We start from the raw sequence: 13,936 nt of genomic DNA on the forward strand, positions 1-13,936 counted from the left end.
ATAATTACATATGACTGTATTTTACTATCTGCTAACAATGATCACAGTTTGTAATGTTGGTTTGTAAGAATTTGAAAAGATATTGTACTAGAATTATCTGTCTCTTAACAAATGGTTTACGTGGCTTTAGGACTTAGGGAGGAGAGTGCGTGGAACAGAATTAAATAAACAGACTAATTTGGCAAAAGCCTGTCAACGTGCAACAAGTAAACGTTACACTGAGGATAAGCAGAAGCTGGAAACAGTCTTGTTGAGAGTAATGCCATCAAAGTATCATGACCAAGGATGTTTTCTCAATAAACTACTTGGCACTTGAGAGACCACCCACTGGATTAAAGAGTAAGTAGGGTACATTTCCCTTGTATCTTTGGAGCTATCCACCAAGGTGCCATATAATGCACATTGATGCATACAACTATGCACAGAAAACATGAATGAGACCCAGCCCATAACAAAGTTTACAGAAACATATCTGCATGGTCATGTAGCTGTTTCCGATGCTTATACTATGCATGAACTGTTTCTGCCCTGCTCTTTGCAATGCTTTCCCATAGTTTTCACCCGTGCATCCGTGCTTTTAATGGTCCTTTCTACTACTTATCACGTTTTATGGAATATCTGACTATGCTTTTATTCATATTTGGAAAAAAAAAACTGAGCATTGCTTTGTTTAAAGATATTAATGTATATATTATTAAATCCAAGTGAAAAGCATATCTGAAATAGATACGGTAAATTAAAAGTAAGATTATATCATAACAAAGAGAGAGCGTGCTGCTGGGACTTATGGGAAACTGGAGAAAAGTGTGGAGGAACAATACCAAGGATCTTTTTTAGCTGGGAAATTATAACAATTATGCCATAAACAACAAGCAGATTTAGTTGACTCATCATGCATTGTGTTTACTGCAGCATCTGTCCCCCCCCCCCCCCCCCCCCTCTAAAACATTTGTTAAATGGGTCCAAAGAAAACAAACAGATAATTACAATATGTTCAGGGAAGGCTTGTGAAAGTATAAAAAATAAATACTGTATAAGATCAATGTTAAAGAGAAAGGAGTCCCTTTTGCTAGTAAACAGTACAGGAAGGTTAATGTCAATGTCATTAATCCCCAAACTGTGTGATCCATGAGGTTCAAAGCACTTTTCATATTACTTACTTCTTATAAAGGTTTATTGCCCCATAACATGGTAAAAGTATAGCATAGTGTTATAAAATATACCAAAAGCCTAAACACATAGTAGAAATAGGAAAACATCAAAATGGGGTTCCAGTAGGTGACATTTTCATTTTCTCCTGGCTTGAAACAAAGAGATCTGCTTGAGGGTAAATGTAGTTGCACCTAGCTGATCATAAACAAGTCATTAACATGCACAGGTGGTTTCTTATAGGCAGAGGCAATAAATCATTTTCAAGCTTACTTAGCATTTGCACAGATAAACGTGGCTGTTTTATTACTTCTATAGAACTGCTGAGCATGATAGAGACACTGTGGACCAATGCAGCATTACCTGCAAGCGTTTCAGTCACTGATAAACCAAAGACATAATTAAGAAGCACCGTTGTATGCAGGTTAGGCTATAGGAATGCTTAAAAGAATCATGCTAAAGTTTTAAAAGAATCATGCTACAGTCTGTAGTTTTAGAGTACTGAAGTATGCATGCTAACAGAACAGAACTTACCAGTGTATTCCACAGTAGGACCTTTCTTACAAGGAGACATTCATTTAATTGTAAATACAATGTAATCGCATGCAGCTAAACAACACTGGGGTGTATTCATAAAGCATTAGTTTGCCTATAAATGCGTATTGGCTGCAATGGGTTAACTGGCACACTTTACTAATACTGCCCACTGCAATGTCCTTTTCACATGTAATTACACTACTGCCCCTTAAAATAAAGCACAACCTGTACTGAAAACCCAATCTGCTGAACTTTATCCAAACACCTGCCAAAAAAAACATGATCCTGATCTTTGAGCTTGAAGCAATGCGTGTAAATATAAAAAATTTAAAATGTCCCCCTATTGTTTCTGTTCAAAATCCATGATGGTATGCATGTGTACTGCATACATATGTCTGTATGTTTATCTAAATGCCCATCTTAATTATGTTTACTGTATATCTGTTTGTAAATCTACACATTTTATTTGCTTATTCTAGACCTGCATTGATTTTCCCTTCTACCTATCTTTCTGTGTCCATTCATCTAAACTTTCCATTCACTGATCTCATAATCTCATTTTATTTCTTTTAGAAAGATTAATTGCTTTTGTTTGATCAAACCGTCTCCTTAATTTTGTCCCGACTGGCACAAGTTTAGTCAAACCGAATGAAATCTTTGTTCTGCACCAACACATGGCTGTAGTCTCCACTATTCTAAACATGCAGTGCAGGGTGGAATTGTTTGGCTGGAATAAGGGACACAGTCTTTGTAAATCAGAACCTCTTGGCACTGCCCCTGATTGATTGATATTGGTATCTTATTACTGATCTGATTACTTTTAGATCGAGTTGTTGAAAGGAAGGCTGTCACATTTTACAGGTAGATTACACAGCCAACATACACAAGATTCTACATTTAACTTTTTGGCACACAGTGTTTGATTTATTCTAGCTTAATTTTGATGTCTGATGATAAGTCGTGCTTGTATTAAAAACCTCATCCCTTTTCCTTTTATAGACATCTTCTATGCTCAAAACAAAAAGGCATATACACACACAGTTTGGGAGCAAAGCCCTACAAATGAACCAAACACAATTTTTATAATACAGCCCCAAAGCCAAGATATAGTTCAATTTTAATTTCATTAACAATATGGGATTGTGTCTGTGAAAAATGACATTTTATTCTCCTATTTGTTAAAGCAGATCTTTTTTTGTGACAAATTGAAAGAGACAAGAAGTGCATGTCGTGGTTAAATTAGGTTTGACTTTTGAAACATAATTAAATAAAGTATACATTCCAGAAGACTGAGGCAAAACTGTTTTTTTTTTTTGTTGTGTTTTCTGACCTGCCCATATGAAAACAATGTATTTGAAACCGCAGTGAAAGAGCAGCACATTGAAAGAGTTTAGCAGTGTTTTCTCCTTATGGTGATTTATTGTCCCACAATATAAATACAGTAAAAAAAAAGTTCCATGAAATTTCTCTTCATACATTTTTGGTTGCCATTTTTAAAATTACTGTTTAGCCCTTTATGGTACATGTGTACCACAAGTAAAAAGTACAATTATTTTTACAATGAGGTGCACAAAACAGGTTTTAAAAATGTACTGATAGTTTCTTTGATGCTTGAGTCGCTCTCAAATGTATTTTAGGAAGAAACCTTTTGAACAGCTGTTCAATTCCTTGTGTCCCTTAAGGGGTTAGATAATTAACATTAACCCCCAAACGCTTTATATGATTACTTTAAAGCCAATCATAAAAAAAGGCTTTCTATCAATTAAATATTGAATGAATTGAATAAACACACACAGCTCACAATGATAAATCATTAAGTAAGAAATGGAAACATAATGATAGCAAATGCTTACGAGGCAAAAAAAAAAAACAGGTGGAGACTGGGGAGGAGGAGGCAAACTCATCAGGTAAGATTTAAATCCCTTCGCTGACAATCATTGGACAAGTAATTACATTGTTAGCGATGAGGTACTGCTACAAAACTTTGAAAAAAAAACATATATGCATTATAAATTAGATACATACATAGGAAACTTAATGTGACACAATTATGCATGCAGTTACTGAACGGGATATTCACAAACTGTCTAGTCAATCTAAACGGTATCATATGTGGCTTAAGCTAAATTTGCATGGTGTGTTTTCTTTTTTTCCCTGGTGTTTAATTTTGAAATTGGCATATTCACCTCCACAATTCTAACCAGGCAGCCACCAGAATCCAGCTCTATAATTAATGAAATATTTTAAAAACTTGAAAGAGATAACTCCTAACTAAAGCCATATAGTGCTAACAATTGTATGTAAAAATAATGTGATCACTTGTAACAATTGTAAGTCGCCCTGGATGAGGGCGTTTGCTAAGAAACAAATAATAATAATAATAATAATAATAATAATAATAATAATAATAATAATAATAATAATAACATTTGAGCGCTTTACATATAGAGATCAGGTCTGGTCTTCTAGTTGACATCCAGATAGAGCTATACCATAGGGGCAACCAGAGTTGAAAGGTCACAGTCTTGTATGATTTCTCTGCAGCGAGGAAGCGAAGAATCTCTGAATAGCAATTTCCCAACAAGTCCATGTTTCCGGTCATGCTATGGAATAAATATAAAAATGCATCTTGAGTTTAATCTTGTGAAACAGAATGCAATAAACAATATCACACAGCGGTCTTGTGAAACCCTGCAGAGGTTCATGCTGTATCTAACAGAGAAAGAAAATGAAACCAATATGTGTCACATTTCTGGAAGGAATTTATAAGTGTCAGTGTGCTATAGCTCCCAAAGACTTGATTGCGCCAGTAAAAACCCAACTGTATAAATGGGTAATTGCGTGTAAAAAAAAAAAAAAAGTAATTGTATGAAAAAAATAATGTGATATCTTTTAACAATTGTAAGTCGTCCTGGATAAGGGTGTCTGCTAAGAAATAATAAAAAAAAAAAACAGGCCAGATGTACATGGTTTACACCTGCAACTTGAACCAATTTTTTGGTGAAAATAAAATAAATCTGCTAATGTTTCATGACAGTAACAAAGAACTTAAGATGTTTTATGTTGCTTAACACAAAAAAAAGAAAAAGAGCATTTTGGTGTAAACCGTGCCACTGTGTCTGTCGATCCAGGACATGCAAATAGGGGATCATGTCACGATAAAGAATGTTGATTCAGGTATAGGTGGACTTTTCATGTTCAGTGTTCTTGTACTGCTACAGTCTTTACTTTTACAACACAAGACATGATGCCGTTTCTCTTTAGGGCACATTGGACATCACTATAAAACGACAAGGGCTCCAGTCATAGGCACTGAACAGGCTAATCGAAATTGTCCTTGGAAGTTGGGTGACGCAATGTAATTTTTATTTATTTTTTTAAATAAAAAAAGTCCTAACAAACTACTATTATATTTTCAAAGCTTTTTAGGTACGGTAACCTACAACTATTATCTAGGGCTATTAGTTTACAATAGATGCACCAATCATCACCATGGAAGAAATGTTTGAATTACCAAGGTCACATAAATCAGGGTATGGCTTATACTTGTGTTTGTACGGATATTTTTAATGGGACGTTATATTTCTCTCTGTCATCTTGAACTGATTATCCAACCAGTGGGAGAGGGGGGGTGGGGGTTCTGAAATATAATCATACCATGTCTAATATAGAACAAATGTATGTTCAGTTGCAAACAAGAGCAAGAAAGAAAGGTGCTTTATTTTAGGATGCACACAGTTACACACCGTGTAATTACTCCTTGGGGAGATAAAAAACGATTTCTGCTCCTTGCAGATGAATCGCAAAGCATGTTTCGAATCACGCAAAACATTGAACAGGTCAATAAAGTGAATATACTGCTGGAGAACTAAATTGTTTCAGTCCATCTCTGCTCCATCAGGATATTGTACATATTTCTACGTGACTGCCACTGGAATAGCAGCATTTTCTCCAGTTAACAATGTGCCTCCGGACCTCAAATAAACAGATGTTAAATTAATTGGGACTGTAAGGTTAAGGGCTTTAAACTGTTACCTCAGAGACCGCAGCAGACACACAAGCGTCTTCCGTCTCATAAGCAGAAGATGAAAATGAAAAGGATATCCAGCTTGAGAGCGTTTTCACAGCTGTGCACGTCCTGCAATTTCTGTGATAGGCAGTGGTGGGTCTTAGGGGCAGGAAATGAGGTTTTCTAAAGAATAACGTGCGACCCAGTAAAATAGTTTATTGAACTACTGCTGGAAAAATACAATAAAGTCATAACTGTAATAGATACGGTTCCCAGACATAAAAATATGAAAATGGAGGAAGAGTGCGAAAGCACCTTCACTGAGCTTCCTCTTGCTTGCTCGACAGGCTTCAGAAGTAATTGACGTGTGTGCCACCGTTTCTAAAACCTATTCCAGTGTTATTCCCAACATCACTGAAGCTTTATTAAATTAACAAGTACAGTACTGCAGTTAATGAGCCTGTGTGTGCTAATGTGCACTCATTCACCGCAACCATCTACTCCATTTAACAATTTTTTACATTTTATGAACATCTGTATCAATAATATATATATTTTGAGCAATAGTTCCTTCACTTTTATTGCACACATACTCAGTTTTTCCATTCAGATGTGACGGGAAACTGCAGGGAGCAGAATGTATTGTACACTTCAACCTGAATTAGAAGCCAAGGCAACGTGGGGGTTATTCATATAGTGTTTGATGTACTGTTATTACGACTGAAAGGAGAGAAGTGTCTCATCATTTCTAAATGAATTCTCTCTTTACAAATGTACGAGTAAAAAAAAGCTTTGAGAACAGCTAGCCTGTATCGACCCTTTTTGGTTGTATAGACGATTTTATATACAAAGTGTAAATTGAATTGCTCCAGTCCTTTAACCTTGCGATTCAGTTGTGTACATGGATAGCTTAAAGACATGCCCATGTGCCATTTTCAAAGCATTTCCACCTCTATTGTTAGACAGCTTTTCTGAGTTACACTTGCTTTTACTTTATGTAACTTTATTATACCGCTTGCAAGGCACTCACTTCTGTTTAGATCATTAAAATATACCCCCCTGTCACTTTTTACAGCACACTATATAGACCTCCACACAATGTAACACAGGGATGGAAATAAGACTCCTGTTGCATAGCAGTTTCTCCCATTCCAGGTTTTATTACAAGGTTGATTAGCCACAGTGTACAGGTAACAAGCTCAGGACTGTCTTATTAAACTCATAGTAAAAGCAGGAATGGATATGCAATGGGAGTCGTATTTCCATCCCTGTAACACATGGGTTACAAAAGATTCTAGGTATGTTGGATAGCACACACACTGCACCACAAGCTTTATCCATGAATGGAAATTCTAAGCGAGTGTGTTATCCATTAGACTGGAAAAACAACTTGGTTAATCCAAGAAGTGCTAGCACTCAAGCTTACATCAGATTTTGTCCTCACAAAGTATGCACACTCTATTTCAGTCATTTTACTTCTGTTTTCTCTGAGTCAGGGCAAACAGCTGACTGCAATAATCAAACTATAACAGCTCTATCGAGGCAAGGGAATTGAATGTGCCAGTGTGTTGTTAGCAGAGTTCTTATGACATTACTCCTTTGTGTCCCCACCTTAACCCATGCGTGTCTGAACTTCTGAACTTTTGAAATCTGAACTACTTCTAGTAGGATCGCAAACTCAAGAATATTGCTGCCTGGAACTGTCTGCTGCTGCCTTCCCCCACTGTACGAAGCCTCGATAGTAACCTCTCCTTTGATGCCCAAATCTCCTCTGGAGTCAAATCCTCCTTCTACCACCTATGAAACATCTCAAAGGTCCGTCCCTACCTTTCCCTCCCGGATGCAGAGATACTCTGTCATGCAATCATCTCCTCTGCAATAGACTACTGCAACTCTCTCTACGGTGGTCTTCCGTTCGTTGTATTTAATGTACTATGCTCTGTATTTCACTGTATTTAATGTATTATGCATTGTTCCTCACTATCTTGTAAAGTGCTTTGTGATGGTGGTCCACTATGAAAGGCGCTATATAAAATAAATATTGACTGATTGATTGTTTCAACGCTTCTAATATGATTTGAAAAATCAGTAGCTTCTATTATTTGCATTCAGGTCCAATGGAGTGCCTTAGTGCTAAGCCTATGTTATGAAACTGACATGGTTGCAATATAGGTTCTTTTTGTTTGTTTTTTGTTTTCTTTTTTTAAACAGAAAGTGTATAGCTTCATGCAGATGATCATTGTGTTTACAGATATTTCCAAATTGCTTTTTCATTCAGTTATAACCCATAAGTAAAAAATGTATGTATCCAGATCACAATGATTAAAATGAATACTGTGGTACTGTATTCATCTTATCTTTAACATGGTGCTCATAATAGGTTGGGTTCTCAGAAGCTCTTAGGTAATTAAGAATGTCATGGATGTGTCCACGCACTTCACGCCCACCAATATATCTAATATGCTGACATCAAGAAAATGCTTTAGTTAGAGCTACAAATAAATGCTCCTGAAGATACAGGAATGGATGAACAGTACAGCAAGGATTAAAGTTCCCAGTGTAGTCAGATTTGAAATAACCCTGTCATGGTTCCCAAGATATGCATTGCAATTATACAGACCCTCGATAAGCTTCCCAAATTGAGCCTGGCTCTTTTGGAATGTCTGCCTGCAATCAGGAGTAGCCAGTTTGTGTTCCAGTCACTTAATAAAATATATCACAAATCCTAGTGACATATTTTGTGGAAACATTAAACTTCTATGTCTATTTAACTAGATGTGTTAGTAAAGAGTTGCCTTTAGCCAAGAGTGTGATCACTAAGCTGTCTCTGTCTTCATACAGAGAGTGGTAAAGTGAAACTTCTCAGGAAGTGATCGGTCAGATGGTCCATTATTCCGTGGTTTATAGGAAGCCACTCAATCACCACTTCAAAGCAACTCCTGGATCCTGCAGGCAAGCTTAGACAGAGTAGCTCTGCAGTTGGGCATAGTCTTGCTGATAATCATCTCAAGCTCTTTTTAAATCACCATTATTGTGATTATCGCATGCTCTGCAGACAATCACCGAGAGCTACTAAATACTGCTTCCAGCACCTTCAAGTCCCCCCACACATGATGATAAAGAAAACCTATTAAATTGTACTGCAAAGCTAAATATGTCTGCACATTACTCTACATGAAATTGCCCCCTGTGTGGTCAAAGATGTGTGACCAGATCTCAGCAGATTTAATATTCCTGGTTAAAAATAAATACTGCAAATTCTCATAAATAAATGAATAACTCAATAGACAGGCTTAGTCAAGGTTATCTTTAAAAAGGACATGCTTATGTGACCTTCTTAATTACACCATAGGGCTATAATTATAATAAGAATATAGATATGGATGATGTGTGTCGTTTTTAAAATTGTAGAGTTCTTATTGAGGTTACCGTTGAAGCAGCTTTGACTGAAGCACAATGTTCTCTGACAGGGATCTGTGACAGAAGGCTCTTTAATGAATGTAATGAATGTAACGAATGGAAGCAAGAAAGATCAAGCTTCTATGCTAATCTGATACTCACTGGGGCATTTAGAAAGTTGGACTGCAAAAATAAGCACAGTGTTATTTCAAAAATCAACAAGCATAAGCCACATACTGAAAGATCTGCATGTAGACATTATAAATAGCTCTGTGAAACTGTAATGAGCACCTCAGTGGGGTCCATATGCACGTCCTTGGCACTGCTCCCAAACCTTTATTTAACTGGGCTACAGCACCGATGAGATGCAGTTGTGAAGCACATCTGAAAACAAGAGGATTAACACCAACCAGCTGTCTTTCTGTATAATCCTCATCTTGAGCCTCGATGAAACGATTGCTTTCCATCTTGCAGCTCACTCCTTCACTTCCCCCAAAAGGTATTAAGACTGAATTCAATTTTGGTGGTGGAGTGTGGTCTGAGGTCCATGTCATTTATTTAAAGAGGTTCAATTTACATTTATTTCATTTTTTTCATTCTGTGCCTTTCATTCACTTCGCTTGTAGCTCAGCTAATTGTAAGATGAATGTAGGAGCCAGTACATATCAGAGGTGCCATCTGGAATTCAGGTAAATCACAAATACTGCACTGCACCCCTTTATCATCAGAATGATATTGTTTTTTAAATTGTACCTTCAGTGTGCCTCACTGCAACAGGAATCAGCTAGATTTCTTACCCCCAGTGGACCTACCCCAACCCTTTTCTTTTCCTGAGGGATGGTCAATAGTGTATGGTTTTGTTTTTAAACAAAAATGTATTACAGCCTTTAAATTTACAACCCTCTAAGCGTTTCAAGATTTAATCAATGAAAACAACATTTTAGTTTTCTTGGTTCATACAACTCCTATCTAGTAAGCAAAAGCATCCTGAAAGATCATGGCGCTCATGCCGGTGGCTGTGTGTATTTATACTTGGGATCAAACTGCCTTTTATGTTTTTAGATTGAATTCCCATTTCTTAGTCATCGCAGTGAAAATATATAGATAGATAGATAGATAGATAGATAGATAGATAGATAGATAGATAGATAGATAGATAGATAGATAGATATGGACTGGAGAGGAGGGTTATAGTGGAACATTATTGATCTGAAGGAAGACTATTGTTACCGACAGGGGGCTATAATGCCCAAAGCCGCATTGCTCCCTGGAGGTAAGAGTAGTCTCGAAGGGGCATTGAATTTTCCACTATGAGCTGAGTCTGGAGCACATATTTAATATATGAGTCAGTCAAAATAATAAGAGAGGTGGTTGGATAGTAAATATGACTTTATATACTATAAATCCATAAATAAAGGTTTTAACCAATCAGAGGCCAGAATTTCCAACCACTGACACATTATATATATATATATATATATATATATATATATATATATATATATATATATATATATGATCACATTTGATTGTGTTTTTCTTCACATGCCCTTGCCTTTGACTCAACACCTAACTGTCATCACAAGCACTTATCTAGCAGGTAACAACCACAGCATCGGACACTAAAGAAAGCAATAATTGCTGTTTTTCTTCGAGGTACAGTCAATGATTATGTTGTTACTTTTTATGAAAACGGACCTCTGCCTTTTTCATTTCCTATTAATCAACAGACTAAACGAGGATATTATTCAGAACGTTGAGAAAGCCAAAAGGTTGTGGTTTATTTATTTTATTTTGTATTACATCAACACCACTGACAGCTATTATTAAATTCAAATGTGTCTACATTGTAATGTGCTTTTAACATTCTAACCTAAGAGTGGCAGAAAAGCTTTTTTTCTGAAATTGCATTTTATATAATTAAAGAGCACCCTCTAATCAACAATCTCAATGGCAGCACTGTGGTACTACGCAGCAGGTCTGCGCTGGCTAAGTTTATTATAAAACAGTTTGTAGGAGTTCTTAGGTGCCTGTTGCAAACCACCGAAAGAATAACTAGAATGTTACCCACTATAGCAAAAACTATGAAGGCGTCCAAAACAAGTCCCAGAGTTGTCACTCTATTGATGTCCATATATATATATATATATATATATATATATATATATATATAAACCAGAGAGAAAACATGTTGATACTTTTCAAAAAAAATACCTGGCAAAAATAAACTACCTGACATTGTATTTAACTCTCTGTGCTAACAACTGGGAGGCTAAAAAGTGACTATACTCCAGTATCCTGTTGCTGTTACATAAATGGTCTCATCCTTTCAAACTGCGCAATTTCAATGTAATTGTTTTTCATGGAAAATACACTTTTTGAAACTTCTACAGCAACCCCACCATTAGATTTCACTTGGCTAAGCTTGAGCCAATAAATCCAAAATGAATGGCTTTTTAATGCAATTTAAAAATAAAATGTTTTAAAAGAAGGAAATGACTTTCCATGGCAGCAGTTCCTAATGGCCTGTAAGAACATTCACATCACTGCTGCGTCTCATCATCTTTGTACATTGCAAAGGTCTGAACACATTGAAAACCAATTGCAAAACAAGGACCACCTACCTAATGCTTAACCATTAGCTTGTGCATAAAAATAATGTGATGGAGCCCGATTGGAAAACAATTTTGTCTGACACTGATGAATCTTTTTAATTATGTGTGACAGAAATACAATGAGTTCTGGTGATAAATCTTCCTCCCGATTTGAGAGGGCGCTAAAGAACGGGAGGAGAAGTATCTGGAAGGGCTGGCCTGACAGTTCCTTTCCGGGACCGGCAATTGGGTCAGCCTGGAAAGAAGCGAGACTCTGTTGTAAGACCGTATTGACTTGAAAGGTAAACGAGGGGCAGCTGCAAGTAATAAAGCAGCTGCAACCGTTTACCTAGATATCACGCGGGATTACATATAGGGGCCAGGGTAACACTGATCTTTTCCTTCGTTTGCGTAAACGCTGGAGAGAGAAGGAGCGAGAGAGGAACTCTCGTATTGTGAAAAGAAATTACGTGTTGTGTTGGTGTGTTAACGTTCTGTGTTTCGTCACTTAGACAGTTAAAGCACCTCCGGAGCTGTCGAAATCGGGTCAGCACTATCCGGAGCACCACTACACACCACCCCACTGTGTCTGCACCAAGCACCTGCATGTCTGCACTCACCCAGGACTGGTGACCGTGTTTTGCATTTGGTTTGGGACTGTGCCCTGTTTTGTTATAACCGCGCTTTACACATTGTTGTGTATAGCCGGGGGTTTATTATTTTACGGTCACCAGACCTGGATTAAAAATAAAGCACTTCATTTCACTGGATTACCGTTGTCTGCCTGTCACTCCTGCATCGCATCACCGCTACACCTGTTCCCCTTACTAGCCACTTTGCCACATTATGCCATTGCTCATTGCATAGGACATTGTGAACATTATAGAGATGATTCTTTCTTTCGACTAGCTAAATTATATTCTTGGAAATCACACTGTACAGTTGCTACTTTATTATAACTTTCATAACATGTTCTGCTATTATTATTTATGCTGATTACGCTAATAGTAATATTCTGCAGTATGACAACAGGATGCTGTTTGATGGCAGTGCACCATTTGAAAATTGAAAATTGAAAAAAGTTCACCTGCCGAAGCAAATATGAATAATTTAAACTACTGGTACTGAACTAATTTCAGCCTGCTGTTGCCATTGAGTGATGGCACTTCAGCACCACTGGCTGGTAACATTGACAAATCATTTTTCTGCTGTGAATATCTGATTTTTTTTTATTAAAGAACTAAAGAACGTAACAGAAGAAAAGCGTTAGCAGTTTAACTGGCTTTTTGTTTGGGTTTTTCGCTTGGCTCGCTTTCAAGGTCTCTAGTGCTTGTTTTTCTATCCTCTCTTGGCTTAGTGTCCTTTTATATTTGTATGTGTGGTCAGCAATCATTATTGTATTGTCTTTGTGCAGTGTGGCGACACGTTGTAAAAATACTGTGAAGCATCGATTACATGACTAGTATGTTGTGCCTTTCACTAAAATGAAACCGCTTTGATGAATAGAGACCATTAACATTAAAAGCACTAAGTGGGCCTCTTGGTTTGGCATTGAAAGCTGCTTTGCTATTCTATTAGAAGCATGCTTCTGTAATCTGCTTTTGATAAGTGTTGACCTGGTCATGTTGTTAACCTGGGGATGTTATATACAGACTCTGAGGAAACAGCATTGCAGGGTATTGTAGGGCTTTAAGATGCATTTAAGCCTGGTCTCACAGACCCTGATTAGCACTAATATAGGACTACCTTAGAGCTAATCAAGGTGCATGAAACAGCTTTTGTAGGGCAATAATACATTTCCTTCCAGTGCTGACGACAATTTGGGTAAAAGAGAATCTTCCCCTTTCAGTTACATTGAAACAAATCCGTAAGGAAAGCCAGAGTATCCGACCTTAAGAATAGGACCCTACAGATATTTAAATTGCAGTTTTTAAAATTAGGATGGCAATGCCTTGAAAAACACGGCCAAACATTATCGTACACACCCACTTGAGGCACACAAAGCTTTTGGGAGTAAACTGTGTTATTTATGTAAGAATGATGATATCGATCCCTTTGCCCTGTAGGAGTCAACTGCCAAATAAAAGTCTAGCTGGTACTAAACTTCAGGGATGCAGGTGCGTGCCTCCTGCGTGTGGAGAAAGCGAGACGCACTGTCAAGAACAGTGTTTATATCAGGATGTTTTCTGTGTATAGTTCTTAAGTTTTATTTCAAAAGCCAAATCGTTTTTTTGTGTAAATTATTGTC

The sequence above is a fragment of the Acipenser ruthenus genome, chromosome 23 (assembly GCF_902713425.1).
Source record: "Acipenser ruthenus chromosome 23, fAciRut3.2 maternal haplotype, whole genome shotgun sequence".
NCBI classification, from domain to species: Eukaryota; Metazoa; Chordata; class Actinopteri; order Acipenseriformes; family Acipenseridae; genus Acipenser; species Acipenser ruthenus.